This window comes from Schistocerca cancellata, unplaced genomic scaffold, assembly GCF_023864275.1.
Source record: "Schistocerca cancellata isolate TAMUIC-IGC-003103 unplaced genomic scaffold, iqSchCanc2.1 HiC_scaffold_544, whole genome shotgun sequence".
Lineage (NCBI taxonomy): Eukaryota > Metazoa > Arthropoda > Insecta > Orthoptera > Acrididae > Schistocerca > Schistocerca cancellata.
The window spans coordinates 1-24,570 of record NW_026046557.1 but is presented as its reverse complement, the minus strand read 5'-3'; the positions used below and the strand labels follow the sequence as shown (position 1 = coordinate 24,570).

General features: G+C 53.9%; 55 non-coding genes across 55 annotated transcripts; 11 read left to right on the top strand and 44 right to left on the bottom strand.

The window, feature by feature from the left end:
- The first annotated feature begins 682 nt into the window (after positions 1 to 682).
- Trnag-ucc (transfer RNA glycine (anticodon UCC)) lies at positions 683 to 754 on the top strand. Its single transcript has one exon. It is a non-coding gene; the product is annotated as a tRNA-Gly (tRNA).
- Positions 755 to 1,033: 279 nt separating this feature from the next.
- Trnas-aga (transfer RNA serine (anticodon AGA)) lies at positions 1,034 to 1,115 on the bottom strand. Its single transcript has one exon. It is a non-coding gene; the product is annotated as a tRNA-Ser (tRNA).
- Positions 1,116 to 1,255: 140 nt separating this feature from the next.
- On the bottom strand, positions 1,256 to 1,328 carry Trnak-uuu (transfer RNA lysine (anticodon UUU)). Its single transcript has one exon. It is a non-coding gene; the product is annotated as a tRNA-Lys (tRNA).
- A 296-nt stretch (positions 1,329 to 1,624) lies between these two features.
- Positions 1,625 to 1,696, bottom strand: Trnae-uuc (transfer RNA glutamic acid (anticodon UUC)). The gene has a single exon. It is a non-coding gene; the product is annotated as a tRNA-Glu (tRNA).
- Positions 1,697 to 2,018: 322 nt separating this feature from the next.
- Positions 2,019 to 2,091, bottom strand: Trnam-cau (transfer RNA methionine (anticodon CAU)). The gene has a single exon. It is a non-coding gene; the product is annotated as a tRNA-Met (tRNA).
- An 822-nt stretch (positions 2,092 to 2,913) lies between these two features.
- Positions 2,914 to 2,985, top strand: Trnag-ucc (transfer RNA glycine (anticodon UCC)). Its single transcript has one exon. It is a non-coding gene; the product is annotated as a tRNA-Gly (tRNA).
- A 280-nt stretch (positions 2,986 to 3,265) lies between these two features.
- Trnas-aga (transfer RNA serine (anticodon AGA)) lies at positions 3,266 to 3,347 on the bottom strand. Its single transcript has one exon. It is a non-coding gene; the product is annotated as a tRNA-Ser (tRNA).
- Positions 3,348 to 3,487: 140 nt separating this feature from the next.
- Positions 3,488 to 3,560, bottom strand: Trnak-uuu (transfer RNA lysine (anticodon UUU)). The gene has a single exon. It is a non-coding gene; the product is annotated as a tRNA-Lys (tRNA).
- Positions 3,561 to 3,856: 296 nt separating this feature from the next.
- Positions 3,857 to 3,928, bottom strand: Trnae-uuc (transfer RNA glutamic acid (anticodon UUC)). Its single transcript has one exon. It is a non-coding gene; the product is annotated as a tRNA-Glu (tRNA).
- Positions 3,929 to 4,250: 322 nt separating this feature from the next.
- Trnam-cau (transfer RNA methionine (anticodon CAU)) lies at positions 4,251 to 4,323 on the bottom strand. The gene has a single exon. It is a non-coding gene; the product is annotated as a tRNA-Met (tRNA).
- Positions 4,324 to 5,145: 822 nt separating this feature from the next.
- Trnag-ucc (transfer RNA glycine (anticodon UCC)) lies at positions 5,146 to 5,217 on the top strand. The gene has a single exon. It is a non-coding gene; the product is annotated as a tRNA-Gly (tRNA).
- Positions 5,218 to 5,497: 280 nt separating this feature from the next.
- On the bottom strand, positions 5,498 to 5,579 carry Trnas-aga (transfer RNA serine (anticodon AGA)). Its single transcript has one exon. It is a non-coding gene; the product is annotated as a tRNA-Ser (tRNA).
- A 140-nt stretch (positions 5,580 to 5,719) lies between these two features.
- Positions 5,720 to 5,792, bottom strand: Trnak-uuu (transfer RNA lysine (anticodon UUU)). The gene has a single exon. It is a non-coding gene; the product is annotated as a tRNA-Lys (tRNA).
- Positions 5,793 to 6,088: 296 nt separating this feature from the next.
- On the bottom strand, positions 6,089 to 6,160 carry Trnae-uuc (transfer RNA glutamic acid (anticodon UUC)). Its single transcript has one exon. It is a non-coding gene; the product is annotated as a tRNA-Glu (tRNA).
- Positions 6,161 to 6,482: 322 nt separating this feature from the next.
- On the bottom strand, positions 6,483 to 6,555 carry Trnam-cau (transfer RNA methionine (anticodon CAU)). The gene has a single exon. It is a non-coding gene; the product is annotated as a tRNA-Met (tRNA).
- An 822-nt stretch (positions 6,556 to 7,377) lies between these two features.
- On the top strand, positions 7,378 to 7,449 carry Trnag-ucc (transfer RNA glycine (anticodon UCC)). Its single transcript has one exon. It is a non-coding gene; the product is annotated as a tRNA-Gly (tRNA).
- Positions 7,450 to 7,729: 280 nt separating this feature from the next.
- Trnas-aga (transfer RNA serine (anticodon AGA)) lies at positions 7,730 to 7,811 on the bottom strand. The gene has a single exon. It is a non-coding gene; the product is annotated as a tRNA-Ser (tRNA).
- Positions 7,812 to 7,951: 140 nt separating this feature from the next.
- Trnak-uuu (transfer RNA lysine (anticodon UUU)) lies at positions 7,952 to 8,024 on the bottom strand. Its single transcript has one exon. It is a non-coding gene; the product is annotated as a tRNA-Lys (tRNA).
- Positions 8,025 to 8,320: 296 nt separating this feature from the next.
- Trnae-uuc (transfer RNA glutamic acid (anticodon UUC)) lies at positions 8,321 to 8,392 on the bottom strand. Its single transcript has one exon. It is a non-coding gene; the product is annotated as a tRNA-Glu (tRNA).
- Positions 8,393 to 8,714: 322 nt separating this feature from the next.
- On the bottom strand, positions 8,715 to 8,787 carry Trnam-cau (transfer RNA methionine (anticodon CAU)). The gene has a single exon. It is a non-coding gene; the product is annotated as a tRNA-Met (tRNA).
- An 822-nt stretch (positions 8,788 to 9,609) lies between these two features.
- Trnag-ucc (transfer RNA glycine (anticodon UCC)) lies at positions 9,610 to 9,681 on the top strand. Its single transcript has one exon. It is a non-coding gene; the product is annotated as a tRNA-Gly (tRNA).
- A 280-nt stretch (positions 9,682 to 9,961) lies between these two features.
- Positions 9,962 to 10,043, bottom strand: Trnas-aga (transfer RNA serine (anticodon AGA)). Its single transcript has one exon. It is a non-coding gene; the product is annotated as a tRNA-Ser (tRNA).
- A 140-nt stretch (positions 10,044 to 10,183) lies between these two features.
- Trnak-uuu (transfer RNA lysine (anticodon UUU)) lies at positions 10,184 to 10,256 on the bottom strand. The gene has a single exon. It is a non-coding gene; the product is annotated as a tRNA-Lys (tRNA).
- Positions 10,257 to 10,552: 296 nt separating this feature from the next.
- Positions 10,553 to 10,624, bottom strand: Trnae-uuc (transfer RNA glutamic acid (anticodon UUC)). Its single transcript has one exon. It is a non-coding gene; the product is annotated as a tRNA-Glu (tRNA).
- Positions 10,625 to 10,946: 322 nt separating this feature from the next.
- Positions 10,947 to 11,019, bottom strand: Trnam-cau (transfer RNA methionine (anticodon CAU)). Its single transcript has one exon. It is a non-coding gene; the product is annotated as a tRNA-Met (tRNA).
- Positions 11,020 to 11,841: 822 nt separating this feature from the next.
- Trnag-ucc (transfer RNA glycine (anticodon UCC)) lies at positions 11,842 to 11,913 on the top strand. The gene has a single exon. It is a non-coding gene; the product is annotated as a tRNA-Gly (tRNA).
- A 280-nt stretch (positions 11,914 to 12,193) lies between these two features.
- Trnas-aga (transfer RNA serine (anticodon AGA)) lies at positions 12,194 to 12,275 on the bottom strand. The gene has a single exon. It is a non-coding gene; the product is annotated as a tRNA-Ser (tRNA).
- A 140-nt stretch (positions 12,276 to 12,415) lies between these two features.
- On the bottom strand, positions 12,416 to 12,488 carry Trnak-uuu (transfer RNA lysine (anticodon UUU)). Its single transcript has one exon. It is a non-coding gene; the product is annotated as a tRNA-Lys (tRNA).
- A 296-nt stretch (positions 12,489 to 12,784) lies between these two features.
- On the bottom strand, positions 12,785 to 12,856 carry Trnae-uuc (transfer RNA glutamic acid (anticodon UUC)). Its single transcript has one exon. It is a non-coding gene; the product is annotated as a tRNA-Glu (tRNA).
- A 322-nt stretch (positions 12,857 to 13,178) lies between these two features.
- On the bottom strand, positions 13,179 to 13,251 carry Trnam-cau (transfer RNA methionine (anticodon CAU)). Its single transcript has one exon. It is a non-coding gene; the product is annotated as a tRNA-Met (tRNA).
- Positions 13,252 to 14,073: 822 nt separating this feature from the next.
- Trnag-ucc (transfer RNA glycine (anticodon UCC)) lies at positions 14,074 to 14,145 on the top strand. Its single transcript has one exon. It is a non-coding gene; the product is annotated as a tRNA-Gly (tRNA).
- Positions 14,146 to 14,425: 280 nt separating this feature from the next.
- Positions 14,426 to 14,507, bottom strand: Trnas-aga (transfer RNA serine (anticodon AGA)). The gene has a single exon. It is a non-coding gene; the product is annotated as a tRNA-Ser (tRNA).
- Positions 14,508 to 14,647: 140 nt separating this feature from the next.
- Trnak-uuu (transfer RNA lysine (anticodon UUU)) lies at positions 14,648 to 14,720 on the bottom strand. The gene has a single exon. It is a non-coding gene; the product is annotated as a tRNA-Lys (tRNA).
- A 296-nt stretch (positions 14,721 to 15,016) lies between these two features.
- Positions 15,017 to 15,088, bottom strand: Trnae-uuc (transfer RNA glutamic acid (anticodon UUC)). The gene has a single exon. It is a non-coding gene; the product is annotated as a tRNA-Glu (tRNA).
- A 322-nt stretch (positions 15,089 to 15,410) lies between these two features.
- On the bottom strand, positions 15,411 to 15,483 carry Trnam-cau (transfer RNA methionine (anticodon CAU)). The gene has a single exon. It is a non-coding gene; the product is annotated as a tRNA-Met (tRNA).
- An 822-nt stretch (positions 15,484 to 16,305) lies between these two features.
- Positions 16,306 to 16,377, top strand: Trnag-ucc (transfer RNA glycine (anticodon UCC)). The gene has a single exon. It is a non-coding gene; the product is annotated as a tRNA-Gly (tRNA).
- Positions 16,378 to 16,657: 280 nt separating this feature from the next.
- Trnas-aga (transfer RNA serine (anticodon AGA)) lies at positions 16,658 to 16,739 on the bottom strand. Its single transcript has one exon. It is a non-coding gene; the product is annotated as a tRNA-Ser (tRNA).
- A 140-nt stretch (positions 16,740 to 16,879) lies between these two features.
- Trnak-uuu (transfer RNA lysine (anticodon UUU)) lies at positions 16,880 to 16,952 on the bottom strand. Its single transcript has one exon. It is a non-coding gene; the product is annotated as a tRNA-Lys (tRNA).
- A 296-nt stretch (positions 16,953 to 17,248) lies between these two features.
- Positions 17,249 to 17,320, bottom strand: Trnae-uuc (transfer RNA glutamic acid (anticodon UUC)). The gene has a single exon. It is a non-coding gene; the product is annotated as a tRNA-Glu (tRNA).
- A 322-nt stretch (positions 17,321 to 17,642) lies between these two features.
- Positions 17,643 to 17,715, bottom strand: Trnam-cau (transfer RNA methionine (anticodon CAU)). The gene has a single exon. It is a non-coding gene; the product is annotated as a tRNA-Met (tRNA).
- An 822-nt stretch (positions 17,716 to 18,537) lies between these two features.
- Positions 18,538 to 18,609, top strand: Trnag-ucc (transfer RNA glycine (anticodon UCC)). Its single transcript has one exon. It is a non-coding gene; the product is annotated as a tRNA-Gly (tRNA).
- Positions 18,610 to 18,889: 280 nt separating this feature from the next.
- On the bottom strand, positions 18,890 to 18,971 carry Trnas-aga (transfer RNA serine (anticodon AGA)). The gene has a single exon. It is a non-coding gene; the product is annotated as a tRNA-Ser (tRNA).
- Positions 18,972 to 19,111: 140 nt separating this feature from the next.
- On the bottom strand, positions 19,112 to 19,184 carry Trnak-uuu (transfer RNA lysine (anticodon UUU)). The gene has a single exon. It is a non-coding gene; the product is annotated as a tRNA-Lys (tRNA).
- A 296-nt stretch (positions 19,185 to 19,480) lies between these two features.
- Trnae-uuc (transfer RNA glutamic acid (anticodon UUC)) lies at positions 19,481 to 19,552 on the bottom strand. Its single transcript has one exon. It is a non-coding gene; the product is annotated as a tRNA-Glu (tRNA).
- A 322-nt stretch (positions 19,553 to 19,874) lies between these two features.
- On the bottom strand, positions 19,875 to 19,947 carry Trnam-cau (transfer RNA methionine (anticodon CAU)). The gene has a single exon. It is a non-coding gene; the product is annotated as a tRNA-Met (tRNA).
- Positions 19,948 to 20,769: 822 nt separating this feature from the next.
- On the top strand, positions 20,770 to 20,841 carry Trnag-ucc (transfer RNA glycine (anticodon UCC)). Its single transcript has one exon. It is a non-coding gene; the product is annotated as a tRNA-Gly (tRNA).
- Positions 20,842 to 21,121: 280 nt separating this feature from the next.
- Trnas-aga (transfer RNA serine (anticodon AGA)) lies at positions 21,122 to 21,203 on the bottom strand. The gene has a single exon. It is a non-coding gene; the product is annotated as a tRNA-Ser (tRNA).
- A 140-nt stretch (positions 21,204 to 21,343) lies between these two features.
- On the bottom strand, positions 21,344 to 21,416 carry Trnak-uuu (transfer RNA lysine (anticodon UUU)). Its single transcript has one exon. It is a non-coding gene; the product is annotated as a tRNA-Lys (tRNA).
- Positions 21,417 to 21,712: 296 nt separating this feature from the next.
- On the bottom strand, positions 21,713 to 21,784 carry Trnae-uuc (transfer RNA glutamic acid (anticodon UUC)). Its single transcript has one exon. It is a non-coding gene; the product is annotated as a tRNA-Glu (tRNA).
- A 322-nt stretch (positions 21,785 to 22,106) lies between these two features.
- Trnam-cau (transfer RNA methionine (anticodon CAU)) lies at positions 22,107 to 22,179 on the bottom strand. The gene has a single exon. It is a non-coding gene; the product is annotated as a tRNA-Met (tRNA).
- Positions 22,180 to 23,001: 822 nt separating this feature from the next.
- Trnag-ucc (transfer RNA glycine (anticodon UCC)) lies at positions 23,002 to 23,073 on the top strand. The gene has a single exon. It is a non-coding gene; the product is annotated as a tRNA-Gly (tRNA).
- Positions 23,074 to 23,353: 280 nt separating this feature from the next.
- On the bottom strand, positions 23,354 to 23,435 carry Trnas-aga (transfer RNA serine (anticodon AGA)). Its single transcript has one exon. It is a non-coding gene; the product is annotated as a tRNA-Ser (tRNA).
- Positions 23,436 to 23,575: 140 nt separating this feature from the next.
- Positions 23,576 to 23,648, bottom strand: Trnak-uuu (transfer RNA lysine (anticodon UUU)). Its single transcript has one exon. It is a non-coding gene; the product is annotated as a tRNA-Lys (tRNA).
- Positions 23,649 to 23,944: 296 nt separating this feature from the next.
- On the bottom strand, positions 23,945 to 24,015 carry Trnae-uuc (transfer RNA glutamic acid (anticodon UUC)). The gene has a single exon. It is a non-coding gene; the product is annotated as a tRNA-Glu (tRNA).
- Positions 24,016 to 24,337: 322 nt separating this feature from the next.
- Trnam-cau (transfer RNA methionine (anticodon CAU)) lies at positions 24,338 to 24,410 on the bottom strand. The gene has a single exon. It is a non-coding gene; the product is annotated as a tRNA-Met (tRNA).
- Between the last annotated feature and the right edge of the window lie 160 nt (positions 24,411 to 24,570).

Sequence of the window (24,570 nt, the reverse complement as noted above, 5' to 3'; positions counted from 1 at the left end):
AACGGAAAGCAGCACTGCCTGAGGTAACAGTACATCGCCCTTGCGGCACCTGGACACAGCGGCCTGTAGGGCCAGGCCGACGCTAGAGTTCAGAAATAGCACGCGACCGTCCAAGTACGGCCTCTTGCGTGCTGCGTGTTTGGTTCTTCTCACAGCGAATCCTGCTACACATTCCTGAGGCTGACGCAGCTCAAGCGGGCAATCGGCGCGGCGGCATTATAGCGAGAACAGCAAAACGATGCATCGGCCGGGAATCGAAGCCGGGCCGCCCGCGTGGTAGGCGAACAACCTACCACTTTTTTAGTTGTTGTTCTCATTTGTTAGTTGCACTTGTTGGGGGCGGACGTCCGATGACGTCCGTGCTTGCCGAGCATATTCCCGAGCAGCTGTCTGCAGGGAAAGTGGGATTGCCACCCAGCGACGTCGGATACGACCGAAAAAAGTGCTACACACGCGGAGTCCCCCACTACACTGCCTTATAGCGACCGCTCATCACTATCGTGTGAGTAACGTTGCGGCCGCGGCGACGAGTCTTGCCCAAAGACGCAGCGTGCGTGGAGGCGCTACCCGAATGCGTGTGGATGCACCTCCTACCTCGTAAAGCGCCTACAGCTACTATCACCGTGGGCCGCTGGCGGCGGGCGGGAAGCCGACACAGCGCGGCGTTGCGAGCAGCGGCTGTGCGGTGGTGGTGTAATGGTGAGCATAGTTGCCTTCCAAGCAGTTGATCCGGGTTCGATTCCCGGCCACCGCAACGGGCGAAACTTTTTGCGTATGAGTATGTGAGCCACGTGCTGTTAAATTAACGTTTTCTTTCCGTCGTTGCTCCACGCAGGCCATCCTGTAGTATGTCCCGACTTGTCCCGACTTTGCTCGGCTGACGCGAAAGCTGACGCTTGGAATTCGCCCTTATCAAAAGGACAGGCGCTATAAACGACTGTGAGAGGTGAGGTGTGGCGAGGTACCAAAACGACAGGCAAACCGCGAAATTTTCTGCTCCTCCTTCCTAAAGAAAAAAGAAAAGAAAAACGGACGCAGTCGGTAGGACTCGAACCTACGCTCCCAGAGGGAATCTGATTTCTAGTCAGACGCCTTAACCACTCGGCCACGACTGCTCGTATCTGAAGCTTCCCTCGAATCGTGAAAAATCTAACCGGTCTGCGCAGAATGTTGACAGGAAACGAACTCTGTGCACTGATTACGGCAGGGCTACCAGCGCTACGAGACGAGCCATTACGGAAGCGTTAAAAATCTTCGCCCGGACAGGGACTCGAACCCTGGACCCTTAGATTAAAAGCCTAATGCTCTACCGACTGAGCTATCCGGGCTCATGCCCGTTGTGGGTGGAGCGGCTGCAAGCAATGTGAATAATTGGAACGCGTGTGTAGGCGTACTACGGTAATTGCTGGCTTCTGGCGCAACTGGCCACTTCACCGACTTCCCACTGACGCTGGTAGCAGCCCAACAGCGGACTAGTGCCTCTTCTGCCTTTATCCCGGTGCTGACAGTAATTGCATCTTGTGCCTGTTTTCCCCGATTACGTTCGGTTGAAGCTCCGGAAGGAGGGCGACAAACGAAGGTTGGAAGGCCAAAACATGGAGGGACGTGTGCGCAAAAACTTCTCTTCCGGTACCGGGAATCGAACCCGGGCCTCCTGGGTGAAAGCCAGGTATCCTAGCCACTAGACCACACCGGATTTGCTCGGTAAACGTGAGATTTACTCCCTCTCCTCCCGCATTTCGTGCTGAATCCGGACTCAGTGGTGCTCTCTGTTTGCGAGCGTATTTGTGCGTGCAGACTGGCATGGCGCACAGCTCGAAACTGACTATTCATTGCTGTTTGCATCATATTTTACTCATAACAGGGGAGGAGAAAGATCAAAGTTGTACCTTGCCATAATTGGAAGTAAACATTTTTACGCTGAGGCGTGGACTCCTTGGGGATAACAAACGACAATTAAGTTCGTTCCCTAGCAACAGCAGCGCCGTTAATTCAGCCATGATGTACAGCAAATTAAATGCCCCGGGTGAGGATCGAACTCACGACCTTAAGATTATGAGACTTACGCGCTACCTACTGCGCTACCGAGGCACGTTGCAACAAGCGTCCCAGGAAACTTGGTAAGTCCCACATATTAGAGATAGACAGTTTGCGCTTTCTCAAGAATCTGCTGTGTTGCTACACGTGCTTTCCCGACTGGCTAGATTAAACTGCTGCCGCAGCTTTTTCAACGGAAAGCAGCACTGCCTGAGGTAACAGTACATCGCCCTTGCGGCACCTGGACACAGCGGCCTGTAGGGCCAGGCCGACGCTAGAGTTCAGAAATAGCACGCGACCGTCCAAGTACGGCCTCTTGCGTGCTGCGTGTTTGGTTCTTCTCACAGCGAATCCTGCTACACATTCCTGAGGCTGACGCAGCTCAAGCGGGCAATCGGCGCGGCGGCATTATAGCGAGAACAGCAAAACGATGCATCGGCCGGGAATCGAAGCCGGGCCGCCCGCGTGGTAGGCGAACAACCTACCACTTTTTTAGTTGTTGTTCTCATTTTGTTAGTTGCACTTGTTGGGGGCGGACGTCCGATGACGTCCGTGCTTGCCGAGCATATTCCCGAGCAGCTGTCTGCAGGGAAAGTGGGATTGCCACCCAGCGACGTCGGATACGACCGAAAAAAGTGCTACACACGCGGAGTCCCCCACTACACTGCCTTATAGCGACCGCTCATCACTATCGTGTGAGTAACGTTGCGGCCGCGGCGACGAGTCTTGCCCAAAGACGCAGCGTGCGTGGAGGCGCTACCCGAATGCGTGTGGATGCACCCTCCTACCTCGTAAAGCGCCTACAGCTACTATCACCGTGGGCCGCTGGCGGCGGGCGGGAAGCCGACACAGCGCGGCGTTGCGAGCAGCGGCTGTGCGGTGGTGGTGTAATGGTGAGCATAGTTGCCTTCCAAGCAGTTGATCCGGGTTCGATTCCCGGCCACCGCAACGGGCGAAACTTTTTGCGTATGAGTATGTGAGCCACGTGCTGTTAAATTAACGTTTTCTTTCCGTCGTTGCTCCACGCAGGCCATCCTGTAGTATGTCCCGACTTGTCCCGACTTTGCTCGGCTGACGCGAAAGCTGACGCTTGGAATTCGCCCTTATCAAAAGGACAGGCGCTATAAACGACTGTGAGAGGTGAGGTGTGGCGAGGTACCAAAACGACAGGCAAACCGCGAAATTTTCTGCTCCTCCTTCCTAAAGAAAAAAAGAAAAGAAAAACGGACGCAGTCGGTAGGACTCGAACCTACGCTCCCAGAGGGAATCTGATTTCTAGTCAGACGCCTTAACCACTCGGCCACGACTGCTCGTATCTGAAGCTTCCCTCGAATCGTGAAAAATCTAACCGGTCTGCGCAGAATGTTGACAGGAAACGAACTCTGTGCACTGATTACGGCAGGGCTACCAGCGCTACGAGACGAGCCATTACGGAAGCGTTAAAAATCTTCGCCCGGACAGGGACTCGAACCCTGGACCCTTAGATTAAAAGCCTAATGCTCTACCGACTGAGCTATCCGGGCTCATGCCCGTTGTGGGTGGAGCGGCTGCAAGCAATGTGAATAATTGGAACGCGTGTGTAGGCGTACTACGGTAATTGCTGGCTTCTGGCGCAACTGGCCACTTCACCGACTTCCCACTGACGCTGGTAGCAGCCCAACAGCGGACTAGTGCCTCTTCTGCCTTTATCCCGGTGCTGACAGTAATTGCATCTTGTGCCTGTTTTCCCCGATTACGTTCGGTTGAAGCTCCGGAAGGAGGGCGACAAACGAAGGTTGGAAGGCCAAAACATGGAGGGACGTGTGCGCAAAAACTTCTCTTCCGGTACCGGGAATCGAACCCGGGCCTCCTGGGTGAAAGCCAGGTATCCTAGCCACTAGACCACACCGGATTTGCTCGGTAAACGTGAGATTTACTCCCTCTCCTCCCGCATTTCGTGCTGAATCCGGACTCAGTGGTGCTCTCTGTTTGCGAGCGTATTTGTGCGTGCAGACTGGCATGGCGCACAGCTCGAAACTGACTATTCATTGCTGTTTGCATCATATTTTACTCATAACAGGGGAGGAGAAAGATCAAAGTTGTACCTTGCCATAATTGGAAGTAAACATTTTTACGCTGAGGCGTGGACTCCTTGGGGATAACAAACGACAATTAAGTTCGTTCCCTAGCAACAGCAGCGCCGTTAATTCAGCCATGATGTACAGCAAATTAAATGCCCCGGGTGAGGATCGAACTCACGACCTTAAGATTATGAGACTTACGCGCTACCTACTGCGCTACCGAGGCACGTTGCAACAAGCGTCCCAGGAAACTTGGTAAGTCCCACATATTAGAGATAGACAGTTTGCGCTTTCTCAAGAATCTGCTGTGTTGCTACACGTGCTTTCCCGACTGGCTAGATTAAACTGCTGCCGCAGCTTTTTCAACGGAAAGCAGCACTGCCTGAGGTAACAGTACATCGCCCTTGCGGCACCTGGACACAGCGGCCTGTAGGGCCAGGCCGACGCTAGAGTTCAGAAATAGCACGCGACCGTCCAAGTACGGCCTCTTGCGTGCTGCGTGTTTGGTTCTTCTCACAGCGAATCCTGCTACACATTCCTGAGGCTGACGCAGCTCAAGCGGGCAATCGGCGCGGCGGCATTATAGCGAGAACAGCAAAACGATGCATCGGCCGGGAATCGAAGCCGGGCCGCCCGCGTGGTAGGCGAACAACCTACCACTTTTTTAGTTGTTGTTCTCATTTTGTTAGTTGCACTTGTTGGGGGCGGACGTCCGATGACGTCCGTGCTTGCCGAGCATATTCCCGAGCAGCTGTCTGCAGGGAAAGTGGGATTGCCACCCAGCGACGTCGGATACGACCGAAAAAAGTGCTACACACGCGGAGTCCCCCACTACACTGCCTTATAGCGACCGCTCATCACTATCGTGTGAGTAACGTTGCGGCCGCGGCGACGAGTCTTGCCCAAAGACGCAGCGTGCGTGGAGGCGCTACCCGAATGCGTGTGGATGCACCCTCCTACCTCGTAAAGCGCCTACAGCTACTATCACCGTGGGCCGCTGGCGGCGGGCGGGAAGCCGACACAGCGCGGCGTTGCGAGCAGCGGCTGTGCGGTGGTGGTGTAATGGTGAGCATAGTTGCCTTCCAAGCAGTTGATCCGGGTTCGATTCCCGGCCACCGCAACGGGCGAAACTTTTTGCGTATGAGTATGTGAGCCACGTGCTGTTAAATTAACGTTTTCTTTCCGTCGTTGCTCCACGCAGGCCATCCTGTAGTATGTCCCGACTTGTCCCGACTTTGCTCGGCTGACGCGAAAGCTGACGCTTGGAATTCGCCCTTATCAAAAGGACAGGCGCTATAAACGACTGTGAGAGGTGAGGTGTGGCGAGGTACCAAAACGACAGGCAAACCGCGAAATTTTCTGCTCCTCCTTCCTAAAGAAAAAAAGAAAAGAAAAACGGACGCAGTCGGTAGGACTCGAACCTACGCTCCCAGAGGGAATCTGATTTCTAGTCAGACGCCTTAACCACTCGGCCACGACTGCTCGTATCTGAAGCTTCCCTCGAATCGTGAAAAATCTAACCGGTCTGCGCAGAATGTTGACAGGAAACGAACTCTGTGCACTGATTACGGCAGGGCTACCAGCGCTACGAGACGAGCCATTACGGAAGCGTTAAAAATCTTCGCCCGGACAGGGACTCGAACCCTGGACCCTTAGGTTAAAAGCCTAATGCTCTACCGACTGAGCTATCCGGGCTCATGCCCGTTGTGGGTGGAGCGGCTGCAAGCAATGTGAATAATTGGAACGCGTGTGTAGGCGTACTACGGTAATTGCTGGCTTCTGGCGCAACTGGCCACTTCACCGACTTCCCACTGACGCTGGTAGCAGCCCAACAGCGGACTAGTGCCTCTTCTGCCTTTATCCCGGTGCTGACAGTAATTGCATCTTGTGCCTGTTTTCCCCGATTACGTTCGGTTGAAGCTCCGGAAGGAGGGCGACAAACGAAGGTTGGAAGGCCAAAACATGGAGGGACGTGTGCGCAAAAACTTCTCTTCCGGTACCGGGAATCGAACCCGGGCCTCCTGGGTGAAAGCCAGGTATCCTAGCCACTAGACCACACCGGATTTGCTCGGTAAACGTGAGATTTACTCCCTCTCCTCCCGCATTTCGTGCTGAATCCGGACTCAGTGGTGCTCTCTGTTTGCGAGCGTATTTGTGCGTGCAGACTGGCATGGCGCACAGCTCGAAACTGACTATTCATTGCTGTTTGCATCATATTTTACTCATAACAGGGGAGGAGAAAGATCAAAGTTGTACCTTGCCATAATTGGAAGTAAACATTTTTACGCTGAGGCGTGGACTCCTTGGGGATAACAAACGACAATTAAGTTCGTTCCCTAGCAACAGCAGCGCCGTTAATTCAGCCATGATGTACAGCAAATTAAATGCCCCGGGTGAGGATCGAACTCACGACCTTAAGATTATGAGACTTACGCGCTACCTACTGCGCTACCGAGGCACGTTGCAACAAGCGTCCCAGGAAACTTGGTAAGTCCCACATATTAGAGATAGACAGTTTGCGCTTTCTCAAGAATCTGCTGTGTTGCTACACGTGCTTTCCCGACTGGCTAGATTAAACTGCTGCCGCAGCTTTTTCAACGGAAAGCAGCACTGCCTGAGGTAACAGTACATCGCCCTTGCGGCACCTGGACACAGCGGCCTGTAGGGCCAGGCCGACGCTAGAGTTCAGAAATAGCACGCGACCGTCCAAGTACGGCCTCTTGCGTGCTGCGTGTTTGGTTCTTCTCACAGCGAATCCTGCTACACATTCCTGAGGCTGACGCAGCTCAAGCGGGCAATCGGCGCGGCGGCATTATAGCGAGAACAGCAAAACGATGCATCGGCCGGGAATCGAAGCCGGGCCGCCCGCGTGGTAGGCGAACAACCTACCACTTTTTTAGTTGTTGTTCTCATTTTGTTAGTTGCACTTGTTGGGGGCGGACGTCCGATGCCGTCCGTGCTTGCCGAGCATATTCCCGAGCAGCTGTCTGCAGGGAAAGTGGGATTGCCACCCAGCGACGTCGGATACGACCGAAAAAAGTGCTACACACGCGGAGTCCCCCACTACACTGCCTTATAGCGACCGCTCATCACTATCGTGTGAGTAACGTTGCGGCCGCGGCGACGAGTCTTGCCCAAAGACGCAGCGTGCGTGGAGGCGCTACCCGAATGCGTGTGGATGCACCCTCCTACCTCGTAAAGCGCCTACAGCTACTATCACCGTGGGCCGCTGGCGGCGGGCGGGAAGCCGACACAGCGCGGCGTTGCGAGCAGCGGCTGTGCGGTGGTGGTGTAATGGTGAGCATAGTTGCCTTCCAAGCAGTTGATCCGGGTTCGATTCCCGGCCACCGCAACGGGCGAAACTTTTTGCGTATGAGTATGTGAGCCACGTGCTGTTAAATTAACGTTTTCTTTCCGTCGTTGCTCCACGCAGGCCATCCTGTAGTATGTCCCGACTTGTCCCGACTTTGCTCGGCTGACGCGAAAGCTGACGCTTGGAATTCGCCCTTATCAAAAGGACAGGCGCTATAAACGACTGTGAGAGGTGAGGTGTGGCGAGGTACCAAAACGACAGGCAAACCGCGAAATTTTCTGCTCCTCCTTCCTAAAGAAAAAAAGAAAAGAAAAACGGACGCAGTCGGTAGGACTCGAACCTACGCTCCCAGAGGGAATCTGATTTCTAGTCAGACGCCTTAACCACTCGGCCACGACTGCTCGTATCTGAAGCTTCCCTCGAATCGTGAAAAATCTAACCGGTCTGCGCAGAATGTTGACAGGAAACGAACTCTGTGCACTGATTACGGCAGGGCTACCAGCGCTACGAGACGAGCCATTACGGAAGCGTTAAAAATCTTCGCCCGGACAGGGACTCGAACCCTGGACCCTTAGATTAAAAGCCTAATGCTCTACCGACTGAGCTATCCGGGCTCATGCCCGTTGTGGGTGGAGCGGCTGCAAGCAATGTGAATAATTGGAACGCGTGTGTAGGCGTACTACGGTAATTGCTGGCTTCTGGCGCAACTGGCCACTTCACCGACTTCCCACTGACGCTGGTAGCAGCCCAACAGCGGACTAGTGCCTCTTCTGCCTTTATCCCGGTGCTGACAGTAATTGCATCTTGTGCCTGTTTTCCCCGATTACGTTCGGTTGAAGCTCCGGAAGGAGGGCGACAAACGAAGGTTGGAAGGCCAAAACATGGAGGGACGTGTGCGCAAAAACTTCTCTTCCGGTACCGGGAATCGAACCCGGGCCTCCTGGGTGAAAGCCAGGTATCCTAGCCACTAGACCACACCGGATTTGCTCGGTAAACGTGAGATTTACTCCCTCTCCTCCCGCATTTCGTGCTGAATCCGGACTCAGTGGTGCTCTCTGTTTGCGAGCGTATTTGTGCGTGCAGACTGGCATGGCGCACAGCTCGAAACTGACTATTCATTGCTGTTTGCATCATATTTTACTCATAACAGGGGAGGAGAAAGATCAAAGTTGTACCTTGCCATAATTGGAAGTAAACATTTTTACGCTGAGGCGTGGACTCCTTGGGGATAACAAACGACAATTAAGTTCGTTCCCTAGCAACAGCAGCGCCGTTAATTCAGCCATGATGTACAGCAAATTAAATGCCCCGGGTGAGGATCGAACTCACGACCTTAAGATTATGAGACTTACGCGCTACCTACTGCGCTACCGAGGCACGTTGCAACAAGCGTCCCAGGAAACTTGGTAAGTCCCACATATTAGAGATAGACAGTTTGCGCTTTCTCAAGAATCTGCTGTGTTGCTACACGTGCTTTCCCGACTGGCTAGATTAAACTGCTGCCGCAGCTTTTTCAACGGAAAGCAGCACTGCCTGAGGTAACAGTACATCGCCCTTGCGGCACCTGGACACAGCGGCCTGTAGGGCCAGGCCGACGCTAGAGTTCAGAAATAGCACGCGACCGTCCAAGTACGGCCTCTTGCGTGCTGCGTGTTTGGTTCTTCTCACAGCGAATCCTGCTACACATTCCTGAGGCTGACGCAGCTCAAGCGGGCAATCGGCGCGGCGGCATTATAGCGAGAACAGCAAAACGATGCATCGGCCGGGAATCGAAGCCGGGCCGCCCGCGTGGTAGGCGAACAACCTACCACTTTTTTAGTTGTTGTTCTCATTTTGTTAGTTGCACTTGTTGGGGGCGGACGTCCGATGCCGTCCGTGCTTGCCGAGCATATTCCCGAGCAGCTGTCTGCAGGGAAAGTGGGATTGCCACCCAGCGACGTCGGATACGACCGAAAAAAGTGCTACACACGCGGAGTCCCCCACTACACTGCCTTATAGCGACCGCTCATCACTATCGTGTGAGTAACGTTGCGGCCGCGGCGACGAGTCTTGCCCAAAGACGCAGCGTGCGTGGAGGCGCTACCCGAATGCGTGTGGATGCACCCTCCTACCTCGTAAAGCGCCTACAGCTACTATCACCGTGGGCCGCTGGCGGCGGGCGGGAAGCCGACACAGCGCGGCGTTGCGAGCAGCGGCTGTGCGGTGGTGGTGTAATGGTGAGCATAGTTGCCTTCCAAGCAGTTGATCCGGGTTCGATTCCCGGCCACCGCAACGGGCGAAACTTTTTGCGTATGAGTATGTGAGCCACGTGCTGTTAAATTAACGTTTTCTTTCCGTCGTTGCTCCACGCAGGCCATCCTGTAGTATGTCCCGACTTGTCCCGACTTTGCTCGGCTGACGCGAAAGCTGACGCTTGGAATTCGCCCTTATCAAAAGGACAGGCGCTATAAACGACTGTGAGAGGTGAGGTGTGGCGAGGTACCAAAACGACAGGCAAACCGCGAAATTTTCTGCTCCTCCTTCCTAAAGAAAAAAAGAAAAGAAAAACGGACGCAGTCGGTAGGACTCGAACCTACGCTCCCAGAGGGAATCTGATTTCTAGTCAGACGCCTTAACCACTCGGCCACGACTGCTCGTATCTGAAGCTTCCCTCGAATCGTGAAAAATCTAACCGGTCTGCGCAGAATGTTGACAGGAAACGAACTCTGTGCACTGATTACGGCAGGGCTACCAGCGCTACGAGACGAGCCATTACGGAAGCGTTAAAAATCTTCGCCCGGACAGGGACTCGAACCCTGGACCCTTAGATTAAAAGCCTAATGCTCTACCGACTGAGCTATCCGGGCTCATGCCCGTTGTGGGTGGAGCGGCTGCAAGCAATGTGAATAATTGGAACGCGTGTGTAGGCGTACTACGGTAATTGCTGGCTTCTGGCGCAACTGGCCACTTCACCGACTTCCCACTGACGCTGGTAGCAGCCCAACAGCGGACTAGTGCCTCTTCTGCCTTTATCCCGGTGCTGACAGTAATTGCATCTTGTGCCTGTTTTCCCCGATTACGTTCGGTTGAAGCTCCGGAAGGAGGGCGACAAACGAAGGTTGGAAGGCCAAAACATGGAGGGACGTGTGCGCAAAAACTTCTCTTCCGGTACCGGGAATCGAACCCGGGCCTCCTGGGTGAAAGCCAGGTATCCTAGCCACTAGACCACACCGGATTTGCTCGGTAAACGTGAGATTTACTCCCTCTCCTCCCGCATTTCGTGCTGAATCCGGACTCAGTGGTGCTCTCTGTTTGCGAGCGTATTTGTGCGTGCAGACTGGCATGGCGCACAGCTCGAAACTGACTATTCATTGCTGTTTGCATCATATTTTACTCATAACAGGGGAGGAGAAAGATCAAAGTTGTACCTTGCCATAATTGGAAGTAAACATTTTTACGCTGAGGCGTGGACTCCTTGGGGATAACAAACGGCAATTAAGTTCGTTCCCTAGCAACAGCAGCGCCGTTAATTCAGCCATGATGTACAGCAAATTAAATGCCCCGGGTGAGGATCGAACTCACGACCTTAAGATTATGAGACTTACGCGCTACCTACTGCGCTACCGAGGCACGTTGCAACAAGCGTCCCAGGAAACTTGGTAAGTCCCACATATTAGAGATAGACAGTTTGCGCTTTCTCAAGAATCTGCTGTGTTGCTACACGTGCTTTCCCGACTGGCTAGATTAAACTGCTGCCGCAGCTTTTTCAACGGAAAGCAGCACTGCCTGAGGTAACAGTACATCGCCCTTGCGGCACCTGGACACAGCGGCCTGTAGGGCCAGGCCGACGCTAGAGTTCAGAAATAGCACGCGACCGTCCAAGTACGGCCTCTTGCGTGCTGCGTGTTTGGTTCTTCTCACAGCGAATCCTGCTACACATTCCTGAGGCTGACGCAGCTCAAGCGGGCAATCGGCGCGGCGGCATTATAGCGAGAACAGCAAAACGATGCATCGGCCGGGAATCGAAGCCGGGCCGCCCGCGTGGTAGGCGAACAACCTACCACTTTTTTAGTTGTTGTTCTCATTTTGTTAGTTGCACTTGTTGGGGGCGGACGTCCGATGCCGTCCGTGCTTGCCGAGCATATTCCCGAGCAGCTGTCTGCAGGGAAAGTGGGATTGCCACCCAGCGACGTCGGATACGACCGAAAAAAGTGCTACACACGCGGAGTCCCCCACTACACTGCCTTATAGCGACCGCTCATCACTATCGTGTGAGTAACGTTGCGGCCGCGGCGACGAGTCTTGCCCAAAGACGCAGCGTGCGTGGAGGCGCTACCCGAATGCGTGTGGATGCACCCTCCTACCTCGTAAAGCGCCTACAGCTACTATCACCGTGGGCCGCTGGCGGCGGGCGGGAAGCCGACACAGCGCGGCGTTGCGAGCAGCGGCTGTGCGGTGGTGGTGTAATGGTGAGCATAGTTGCCTTCCAAGCAGTTGATCCGGGTTCGATTCCCGGCCACCGCAACGGGCGAAACTTTTTGCGTATGAGTATGTGAGCCACGTGCTGTTAAATTAACGTTTTCTTTCCGTCGTTGCTCCACGCAGGCCATCCTGTAGTATGTCCCGACTTGTCCCGACTTTGCTCGGCTGACGCGAAAGCTGACGCTTGGAATTCGCCCTTATCAAAAGGACAGGCGCTATAAACGACTGTGAGAGGTGAGGTGTGGCGAGGTACCAAAACGACAGGCAAACCGCGAAATTTTCTGCTCCTCCTTCCTAAAGAAAAAAAGAAAAGAAAAACGGACGCAGTCGGTAGGACTCGAACCTACGCTCCCAGAGGGAATCTGATTTCTAGTCAGACGCCTTAACCACTCGGCCACGACTGCTCGTATCTGAAGCTTCCCTCGAATCGTGAAAAATCTAACCGGTCTGCGCAGAATGTTGACAGGAAACGAACTCTGTGCACTGATTACGGCAGGGCTACCAGCGCTACGAGACGAGCCATTACGGAAGCGTTAAAAATCTTCGCCCGGACAGGGACTCGAACCCTGGACCCTTAGATTAAAAGCCTAATGCTCTACCGACTGAGCTATCCGGGCTCATGCCCGTTGTGGGTGGAGCGGCTGCAAGCAATGTGAATAATTGGAACGCGTGTGTAGGCGTACTACGGTAATTGCTGGCTTCTGGCGCAACTGGCCACTTCACCGACTTCCCACTGACGCTGGTAGCAGCCCAACAGCGGACTAGTGCCTCTTCTGCCTTTATCCCGGTGCTGACAGTAATTGCATCTTGTGCCTGTTTTCCCCGATTACGTTCGGTTGAAGCTCCGGAAGGAGGGCGACAAACGAAGGTTGGAAGGCCAAAACATGGAGGGACGTGTGCGCAAAAACTTCTCTTCCGGTACCGGGAATCGAACCCGGGCCTCCTGGGTGAAAGCCAGGTATCCTAGCCACTAGACCACACCGGATTTGCTCGGTAAACGTGAGATTTACTCCCTCTCCTCCCGCATTTCGTGCTGAATCCGGACTCAGTGGTGCTCTCTGTTTGCGAGCGTATTTGTGCGTGCAGACTGGCATGGCGCACAGCTCGAAACTGACTATTCATTGCTGTTTGCATCATATTTTACTCATAACAGGGGAGGAGAAAGATCAAAGTTGTACCTTGCCATAATTGGAAGTAAACATTTTTACGCTGAGGCGTGGACTCCTTGGGGATAACAAACGACAATTAAGTTCGTTCCCTAGCAACAGCAGCGCCGTTAATTCAGCCATGATGTACAGCAAATTAAATGCCCCGGGTGAGGATCGAACTCACGACCTTAAGATTATGAGACTTACGCGCTACCTACTGCGCTACCGAGGCACGTTGCAACAAGCGTCCCAGGAAACTTGGTAAGTCCCACATATTAGAGATAGACAGTTTGCGCTTTCTCAAGAATCTGCTGTGTTGCTACACGTGCTTTCCCGACTGGCTAGATTAAACTGCTGCCGCAGCTTTTTCAACGGAAAGCAGCACTGCCTGAGGTAACAGTACATCGCCCTTGCGGCACCTGGACACAGCGGCCTGTAGGGCCAGGCCGACGCTAGAGTTCAGAAATAGCACGCGACCGTCCAAGTACGGCCTCTTGCGTGCTGCGTGTTTGGTTCTTCTCACAGCGAATCCTGCTACACATTCCTGAGGCTGACGCAGCTCAAGCGGGCAATCGGCGCGGCGGCATTATAGCGAGAACAGCAAAACGATGCATCGGCCGGGAATCGAAGCCGGGCCGCCCGCGTGGTAGGCGAACAACCTACCACTTTTTTAGTTGTTGTTCTCATTTTGTTAGTTGCACTTGTTGGGGGCGGACGTCCGATGCCGTCCGTGCTTGCCGAGCATATTCCCGAGCAGCTGTCTGCAGGGAAAGTGGGATTGCCACCCAGCGACGTCGGATACGACCGAAAAAAGTGCTACACACGCGGAGTCCCCCACTACACTGCCTTATAGCGACCGCTCATCACTATCGTGTGAGTAACGTTGCGGCCGCGGCGACGAGTCTTGCCCAAAGACGCAGCGTGCGTGGAGGCGCTACCCGAATGCGTGTGGATGCACCCTCCTACCTCGTAAAGCGCCTACAGCTACTATCACCGTGGGCCGCTGGCGGCGGGCGGGAAGCCGACACAGCGCGGCGTTGCGAGCAGCGGCTGTGCGGTGGTGGTGTAATGGTGAGCATAGTTGCCTTCCAAGCAGTTGATCCGGGTTCGATTCCCGGCCACCGCAACGGGCGAAACTTTTTGCGTATGAGTATGTGAGCCACGTGCTGTTAAATTAACGTTTTCTTTCCGTCGTTGCTCCACGCAGGCCATCCTGTAGTATGTCCCGACTTGTCCCGACTTTGCTCGGCTGACGCGAAAGCTGACGCTTGGAATTCGCCCTTATCAAAAGGACAGGCGCTATAAACGACTGTGAGAGGTGAGGTGTGGCGAGGTACCAAAACGACAGGCAAACCGCGAAATTTTCTGCTCCTCCTTCCTAAAGAAAAAAAGAAAAGAAAAACGGACGCAGTCGGTAGGACTCGAACCTACGCTCCCAGAGGGAATCTGATTTCTAGTCAGACGCCTTAACCACTCGGCCACGACTGCTCGTATCTGAAGCTTCCCTCGAATCGTGAAAAATCTAACCGGTCTGCGCAGAATGTTGACAGGAAACGAACTCTGTGCACTGATTACGGCAGGGCTACCAGCGCTACGAGACGAGCCATTACGGAAGCGTTAAAAATCTTCGCCCGGACAGGGACTCGAACCCTGGACCCTTAGATTAAAAGCCTAATGCTCTACCGACTGAGCTATCCGGGCTCATGCCCGTTGTGGGTGGAGCGGCTGCAAGCAATGTGAATAATTGGAACGCGTGTGTAGGCGTACTACGGTAATTGCTGGCTTCTGGCGCAACTGGCCACTTCACCGACTTCCCACTGACGCTGGTAGCAGCCCAACAGCGGACTAGTGCCTCTTCTGCCTTTATCCCGGTGCTGACAGTAATTGCATCTTGTGCCTGTTTTCCCCGATTACGTTCGGTTGAAGCTCCGGAAGGAGGGCGACAAACGAAGGTTGGAAGGCCAAAACATGGAGGGACGTGTGCGCAAAAACTTCTCTTCCGGTACCGGGAATCGAACCCGGGCCTCCTGGGTGAAAGCCAGGTATCCTAGCCACTAGACCACACCGGATTTGCTCGGTAAACGTGAGATTTACTCCCTCTCCTCCCGCATTTCGTGCTGAATCCGGACTCAGTGGTGCTCTCTGTTTGCGAGCGTATTTGTGCGTGCAGACTGGCATGGCGCACAGCTCGAAACTGACTATTCATTGCTGTTTGCATCATATTTTACTCATAACAGGGGAGGAGAAAGATCAAAGTTGTACCTTGCCATAATTGGAAGTAAACATTTTTACGCTGAGGCGTGGACTCCTTGGGGATAACAAACGACAATTAAGTTCGTTCCCTAGCAACAGCAGCGCCGTTAATTCAGCCATGATGTACAGCAAATTAAATGCCCCGGGTGAGGATCGAACTCACGACCTTAAGATTATGAGACTTACGCGCTACCTACTGCGCTACCGAGGCACGTTGCAACAAGCGTCCCAGGAAACTTGGTAAGTCCCACATATTAGAGATAGACAGTTTGCGCTTTCTCAAGAATCTGCTGTGTTGCTACACGTGCTTTCCCGACTGGCTAGATTAAACTGCTGCCGCAGCTTTTTCAACGGAAAGCAGCACTGCCTGAGGTAACAGTACATCGCCCTTGCGGCACCTGGACACAGCGGCCTGTAGGGCCAGGCCGACGCTAGAGTTCAGAAATAGCACGCGACCGTCCAAGTACGGCCTCTTGCGTGCTGCGTGTTTGGTTCTTCTCACAGCGAATCCTGCTACACATTCCTGAGGCTGACGCAGCTCAAGCGGGCAATCGGCGCGGCGGCATTATAGCGAGAACAGCAAAACGATGCATCGGCCGGGAATCGAAGCCGGGCCGCCCGCGTGGTAGGCGAACAACCTACCACTTTTTTAGTTGTTGTTCTCATTTTGTTAGTTGCACTTGTTGGGGGCGGACGTCCGATGACGTCCGTGCTTGCCGAGCATATTCCCGAGCAGCTGTCTGCAGGGAAAGTGGGATTGCCACCCAGCGACGTCGGATACGACCGAAAAAAGTGCTACACACGCGGAGTCCCCCACTACACTGCCTTATAGCGACCGCTCATCACTATCGTGTGAGTAACGTTGCGGCCGCGGCGACGAGTCTTGCCCAAAGACGCAGCGTGCGTGGAGGCGCTACCCGAATGCGTGTGGATGCACCCTCCTACCTCGTAAAGCGCCTACAGCTACTATCACCGTGGGCCGCTGGCGGCGGGCGGGAAGCCGACACAGCGCGGCGTTGCGAGCAGCGGCTGTGCGGTGGTGGTGTAATGGTGAGCATAGTTGCCTTCCAAGCAGTTGATCCGGGTTCGATTCCCGGCCACCGCAACGGGCGAAACTTTTTGCGTATGAGTATGTGAGCCACGTGCTGTTAAATTAACGTTTTCTTTCCGTCGTTGCTCCACGCAGGCCATCCTGTAGTATGTCCCGACTTGTCCCGACTTTGCTCGGCTGACGCGAAAGCTGACGCTTGGAATTCGCCCTTATCAAAAGGACAGGCGCTATAAACGACTGTGAGAGGTGAGGTGTGGCGAGGTACCAAAACGACAGGCAAACCGCGAAATTTTCTGCTCCTCCTTCCTAAAGAAAAAAAGAAAAGAAAAACGGACGCAGTCGGTAGGACTCGAACCTACGCTCCCAGAGGGAATCTGATTTCTAGTCAGACGCCTTAACCACTCGGCCACGACTGCTCGTATCTGAAGCTTCCCTCGAATCGTGAAAAATCTAACCGGTCTGCGCAGAATGTTGACAGGAAACGAACTCTGTGCACTGATTACGGCAGGGCTACCAGCGCTACGAGACGAGCCATTACGGAAGCGTTAAAAATCTTCGCCCGGACAGGGACTCGAACCCTGGACCCTTAGATTAAAAGCCTAATGCTCTACCGACTGAGCTATCCGGGCTCATGCCCGTTGTGGGTGGAGCGGCTGCAAGCAATGTGAATAATTGGAACGCGTGTGTAGGCGTACTACGGTAATTGCTGGCTTCTGGCGCAACTGGCCACTTCACCGACTTCCCACTGACGCTGGTAGCAGCCCAACAGCGGACTAGTGCCTCTTCTGCCTTTATCCCGGTGCTGACAGTAATTGCATCTTGTGCCTGTTTTCCCCGATTACGTTCGGTTGAAGCTCCGGAAGGAGGGCGACAAACGAAGGTTGGAAGGCCAAAACATGGAGGGACGTGTGCGCAAAAACTTCTCTTCCGGTACCGGGAATCGAACCCGGGCCTCCTGGGTGAAAGCCAGGTATCCTAGCCACTAGACCACACCGGATTTGCTCGGTAAACGTGAGATTTACTCCCTCTCCTCCCGCATTTCGTGCTGAATCCGGACTCAGTGGTGCTCTCTGTTTGCGAGCGTATTTGTGCGTGCAGACTGGCATGGCGCACAGCTCGAAACTGACTATTCATTGCTGTTTGCATCATATTTTACTCATAACAGGGGAGGAGAAAGATCAAAGTTGTACCTTGCCATAATTGGAAGTAAACATTTTTACGCTGAGGCGTGGACTCCTTGGGGATAACAAACGACAATTAAGTTCGTTCCCTAGCAACAGCAGCGCCGTTAATTCAGCCATGATGTACAGCAAATTAAATGCCCCGGGTGAGGATCGAACTCACGACCTTAAGATTATGAGACTTACGCGCTACCTACTGCGCTACCGAGGCACGTTGCAACAAGCGTCCCAGGAAACTTGGTAAGTCCCACATATTAGAGATAGACAGTTTGCGCTTTCTCAAGAATCTGCTGTGTTGCTACACGTGCTTTCCCGACTGGCTAGATTAAACTGCTGCCGCAGCTTTTTCAACGGAAAGCAGCACTGCCTGAGGTAACAGTACATCGCCCTTGCGGCACCTGGACACAGCGGCCTGTAGGGCCAGGCCGACGCTAGAGTTCAGAAATAGCACGCGACCGTCCAAGTACGGCCTCTTGCGTGCTGCGTGTTTGGTTCTTCTCACAGCGAATCCTGCTACACATTCCTGAGGCTGACGCAGCTCAAGCGGGCAATCGGCGCGGCGGCATTATAGCGAGAACAGCAAAACGATGCATCGGCCGGGAATCGAAGCCGGGCCGCCCGCGTGGTAGGCGAACAACCTACCACTTTTTTAGTTGTTGTTCTCATTTTGTTAGTTGCACTTGTTGGGGGCGGACGTCCGATGCCGTCCGTGCTTGCCGAGCATATTCCCGAGCAGCTGTCTGCAGGGAAAGTGGGATTGCCACCCAGCGACGTCGGATACGACCGAAAAAAGTGCTACACACGCGGAGTCCCCCACTACACTGCCTTATAGCGACCGCTCATCACTATCGTGTGAGTAACGTTGCGGCCGCGGCGACGAGTCTTGCCCAAAGACGCAGCGTGCGTGGAGGCGCTACCCGAATGCGTGTGGATGCACCCTCCTACCTCGTAAAGCGCCTACAGCTACTATCACCGTGGGCCGCTGGCGGCGGGCGGGAAGCCGACACAGCGCGGCGTTGCGAGCAGCGGCTGTGCGGTGGTGGTGTAATGGTGAGCATAGTTGCCTTCCAAGCAGTTGATCCGGGTTCGATTCCCGGCCACCGCAACGGGCGAAACTTTTTGCGTATGAGTATGTGAGCCACGTGCTGTTAAATTAACGTTTTCTTTCCGTCGTTGCTCCACGCAGGCCATCCTGTAGTATGTCCCGACTTGTCCCGACTTTGCTCGGCTGACGCGAAAGCTGACGCTTGGAATTCGCCCTTATCAAAAGGACAGGCGCTATAAACGACTGTGAGAGGTGAGGTGTGGCGAGGTACCAAAACGACAGGCAAACCGCGAAATTTTCTGCTCCTCCTTCCTAAAGAAAAAAAGAAAAGAAAAACGGACGCAGTCGGTAGGACTCGAACCTACGCTCCCAGAGGGAATCTGATTTCTAGTCAGACGCCTTAACCACTCGGCCACGACTGCTCGTATCTGAAGCTTCCCTCGAATCGTGAAAAATCTAACCGGTCTGCGCAGAATGTTGACAGGAAACGAACTCTGTGCACTGATTACGGCAGGGCTACCAGCGCTACGAGACGAGCCATTACGGAAGCGTTAAAAATCTTCGCCCGGACAGGGACTCGAACCCTGGACCCTTAGATTAAAAGCCTAATGCTCTACCGACTGAGCTATCCGGGCTCATGCCCGTTGTGGGTGGAGCGGCTGCAAGCAATGTGAATAATTGGAACGCGTGTGTAGGCGTACTACGGTAATTGCTGGCTTCTGGCGCAACTGGCCACTTCACCGACTTCCCACTGACGCTGGTAGCAGCCCAACAGCGGACTAGTGCCTCTTCTGCCTTTATCCCGGTGCTGACAGTAATTGCATCTTGTGCCTGTTTTCCCCGATTACGTTCGGTTGAAGCTCCGGAAGGAGGGCGACAAACGAAGGTTGGAAGGCCAAAACATGGAGGGACGTGTGCGCAAAAACTTCTCTTCCGGTACCGGGAATCGAACCCGGGCCTCCTGGGTGAAAGCCAGGTATCCTAGCCACTAGACCACACCGGATTTGCTCGGTAAACGTGAGATTTACTCCCTCTCCTCCCGCATTTCGTGCTGAATCCGGACTCAGTGGTGCTCTCTGTTTGCGAGCGTATTTGTGCGTGCAGACTGGCATGGCGCACAGCTCGAAACTGACTATTCATTGCTGTTTGCATCATATTTTACTCATAACAGGGGAGGAGAAAGATCAAAGTTGTACCTTGCCATAATTGGAAGTAAACATTTTTACGCTGAGGCGTGGACTCCTTGGGGATAACAAACGACAATTAAGTTCGTTCCCTAGCAACAGCAGCGCCGTTAATTCAGCCATGATGTACAGCAAATTAAATGCCCCGGGTGAGGATCGAACTCACGACCTTAAGATTATGAGACTTACGCGCTACCTACTGCGCTACCGAGGCACGTTGCAACAAGCGTCCCAGGAAACTTGGTAAGTCCCACATATTAGAGATAGACAGTTTGCGCTTTCTCAAGAATCTGCTGTGTTGCTACACGTGCTTTCCCGACTGGCTAGATTAAACTGCTGCCGCAGCTTTTTCAACGGAAAGCAGCACTGCCTGAGGTAACAGTACATCGCCCTTGCGGCACCTGGACACAGCGGCCTGTAGGGCCAGGCCGACGCTAGAGTTCAGAAATAGCACGCGACCGTCCAAGTACGGCCTCTTGCGTGCTGCGTGTTTGGTTCTTCTCACAGCGAATCCTGCTACACATTCCTGAGGCTGACGCAGCTCAAGCGGGCAATCGGCGCGGCGGCATTATAGCGAGAACAGCAAAACGATGCATCGGCCGGGAATCGAAGCCGGGCCGCCCGCGTGGTAGGCGAACAACCTACCACTTTTTTAGTTGTTGTTCTCATTTTGTTAGTTGCACTTGTTGGGGGCGGACGTCCGATGCCGTCCGTGCTTGCCGAGCATATTCCCGAGCAGCTGTCTGCAGGGAAAGTGGGATTGCCACCCAGCGACGTCGGATACGACCGAAAAAAGTGCTACACACGCGGAGTCCCCCACTACACTGCCTTATAGCGACCGCTCATCACTATCGTGTGAGTAACGTTGCGGCCGCGGCGACGAGTCTTGCCCAAAGACGCAGCGTGCGTGGAGGCGCTACCCGAATGCGTGTGGATGCACCCTCCTACCTCGTAAAGCGCCTACAGCTACTATCACCGTGGGCCGCTGGCGGCGGGCGGGAAGCCGACACAGCGCGGCGTTGCGAGCAGCGGCTGTGCGGTGGTGGTGTAATGGTGAGCATAGTTGCCTTCCAAGCAGTTGATCCGGGTTCGATTCCCGGCCACCGCAACGGGCGAAACTTTTTGCGTATGAGTATGTGAGCCACGTGCTGTTAAATTAACGTTTTCTTTCCGTCGTTGCTCCACGCAGGCCATCCTGTAGTATGTCCCGACTTGTCCCGACTTTGCTCGGCTGACGCGAAAGCTGACGCTTGGAATTCGCCCTTATCAAAAGGACAGGCGCTATAAACGACTGTGAGAGGTGAGGTGTGGCGAGGTACCAAAACGACAGGCAAACCGCGAAATTTTCTGCTCCTCCTTCCTAAAGAAAAAAAGAAAAGAAAAACGGACGCAGTCGGTAGGACTCGAACCTACGCTCCCAGAGGGAATCTGATTTCTAGTCAGACGCCTTAACCACTCGGCCACGACTGCTCGTATCTGAAGCTTCCCTCGAATCGTGAAAAATCTAACCGGTCTGCGCAGAATGTTGACAGGAAACGAACTCTGTGCACTGATTACGGCAGGGCTACCAGCGCTACGAGACGAGCCATTACGGAAGCGTTAAAAATCTTCGCCCGGACAGGGACTCGAACCCTGGACCCTTAGGTTAAAAGCCTAATGCTCTACCGACTGAGCTATCCGGGCTCATGCCCGTTGTGGGTGGAGCGGCTGCAAGCAATGTGAATAATTGGAACGCGTGTGTAGGCGTACTACGGTAATTGCTGGCTTCTGGCGCAACTGGCCACTTCACCGACTTCCCACTGACGCTGGTAGCAGCCCAACAGCGGACTAGTGCCTCTTCTGCCTTTATCCCGGTGCTGACAGTAATTGCATCTTGTGCCTGTTTTCCCCGATTACGTTCGGTTGAAGCTCCGGAAGGAGGGCGACAAACGAAGGTTGGAAGGCCAAAACATGGAGGGACGTGTGCGCAAAAACTTCTCTTCCGGTACCGGGAATCGAACCCGGGCCTCCTGGGTGAAAGCCAGGTATCCTAGCCACTAGACCACACCGGATTTGCTCGGTAAACGTGAGATTTACTCCCTCTCCTCCCGCATTTCGTGCTGAATCCGGACTCAGTGGTGCTCTCTGTTTGCGAGCGTATTTGTGCGTGCAGACTGGCATGGCGCACAGCTCGAAACTGACTATTCATTGCTGTTTGCATCATATTTTACTCATAACAGGGGAGGAGAAAGATCAAAGTTGTACCTTGCCATAATTGGAAGTAAACATTTTTACGCTGAGGCGTGGACTCCTTGGGGATAACAAACGACAATTAAGTTCGTTCCCTAGCAACAGCAGCGCCGTTAATTCAGCCATGATGTACAGCAAATTAAATGCCCCGGGTGAGGATCGAACTCACGACCTTAAGATTATGAGACTTACGCGCTACCTACTGCGCTACCGAGGCACGTTGCAACAAGCGTCCCAGGAAACTTGGTAAGTCCCACATATTAGAGATAGACAGTTTGCGCTTTCTCAAGAATCTGCTGTGTTGCTACACGTGCTTTCCCGACTGGCTAGATTAAACTGCTGCCGCAGCTTTTTCAACGGAAAGCAGCACTGCCTGAGGTAACAGTACATCGCCCTTGCGGCACCTGGACACAGCGGCCTGTAGGGCCAGGCCGACGCTAGAGTTCAGAAATAGCACGCGACCGTCCAAGTACGGCCTCTTGCGTGCTGCGTGTTTGGTTCTTCTCACAGCGAATCCTGCTACACATTCCTGAGGCTGACGCAGCTCAAGCGGGCAATCGGCGCGGCGGCATTATAGCGAGAACAGCAAAACGATGCATCGGCCGGGAATCGAAGCCGGGCCGCCCGCGTGGTAGGCGAACAACCTACCACTTTTTTAGTTGTTGTTCTCATTTTGTTAGTTGCACTTGTTGGGGGCGGACGTCCGATGACGTCCGTGCTTGCCGAGCATATTCCCGAGCAGCTGTCTGCAGGGAAAGTGGGATTGCCACCCAGCGACGTCGGATACGACCGAAAAAAGTGCTACACACGCGGAGTCCCCCACTACACTGCCTTATAGCGACCGCTCATCACTATCGTGTGAGTAACGTTGCGGCCGCGGCGACGAGTCTTGCCCAAAGACGCAGCGTGCGTGGAGGCGCTACCCGAATGCGTGTGGATGCACCCTCCTACCTCGTAAAGCGCCTACAGCTACTATCACCGTGGGCCGCTGGCGGCGGGCGGGAAGCCGACACAGCGCGGCGTTGCGAGCAGCGGCTGTGCGGTGGTGGTGTAATGGTGAGCATAGTTGCCTTCCAAGCAGTTGATCCGGGTTCGATTCCCGGCCACCGCAACGGGCGAAACTTTTTGCGTATGAGTATGTGAGCCACGTGCTGTTAAATTAACGTTTTCTTTCCGTCGTTGCTCCACGCAGGCCATCCTGTAGTATGTCCCGACTTGTCCCGACTTTGCTCGGCTGACGCGAAAGCTGACGCTTGGAATTCGCCCTTATCAAAAGGACAGGCGCTATAAACGACTGTGAGAGGTGAGGTGTGGCGAGGTACCAAAACGACAGGCAAACCGCGAAATTTTCTGCTCCTCCTTCCTAAAGAAAAAAAGAAAAGAAAAACGGACGCAGTCGGTAGGACTCGAACCTACGCTCCCAGAGGGAATCTGATTTCTAGTCAGACGCCTTAACCACTCGGCCACGACTGCTCGTATCTGAAGCTTCCCTCGAATCGTGAAAAATCTAACCGGTCTGCGCAGAATGTTGACAGGAAACGAACTCTGTGCACTGATTACGGCAGGGCTACCAGCGCTACGAGACGAGCCATTACGGAAGCGTTAAAAATCTTCGCCCGGACAGGGACTCGAACCCTGGACCCTTAGATTAAAAGCCTAATGCTCTACCGACTGAGCTATCCGGGCTCATGCCCGTTGTGGGTGGAGCGGCTGCAAGCAATGTGAATAATTGGAACGCGTGTGTAGGCGTACTACGGTAATTGCTGGCTTCTGGCGCAACTGGCCACTTCACCGACTTCCCACTGACGCTGGTAGCAGCCCAACAGCGGACTAGTGCCTCTTCTGCCTTTATCCCGGTGCTGACAGTAATTGCATCTTGTGCCTGTTTTCCCCGATTACGTTCGGTTGAAGCTCCGGAAGGAGGGCGACAAACGAAGGTTGGAAGGCCAAAACATGGAGGGACGTGTGCGCAAAAACTTCTCTTCCGGTACCGGAATCGAACCCGGGCCTCCTGGGTGAAAGCCAGGTATCCTAGCCACTAGACCACACCGGATTTGCTCGGTAAACGTGAGATTTACTCCCTCTCCTCCCGCATTTCGTGCTGAATCCGGACTCAGTGGTGCTCTCTGTTTGCGAGCGTATTTGTGCGTGCAGACTGGCATGGCGCACAGCTCGAAACTGACTATTCATTGCTGTTTGCATCATATTTTACTCATAACAGGGGAGGAGAAAGATCAAAGTTGTACCTTGCCATAATTGGAAGTAAACATTTTTACGCTGAGGCGTGGACTCCTTGGGGATAACAAACGACAATTAAGTTCGTTCCCTAGCAACAGCAGCGCCGTTAATTCAGCCATGATGTACAGCAAATTAAATGCCCCGGGTGAGGATCGAACTCACGACCTTAAGATTATGAGACTTACGCGCTACCTACTGCGCTACCGAGGCACGTTGCAACAAGCGTCCCAGGAAACTTGGTAAGTCCCACATATTAGAGATAGACAGTTTGCGCTTTCTCAAGAATCTGCTGTGTTGCTACACGTGCTTTCCCGACTGGCTAGATTAAACTGCTGCCGCAGCTTTTTCAACGGAAAGCAGCACTGCCTGA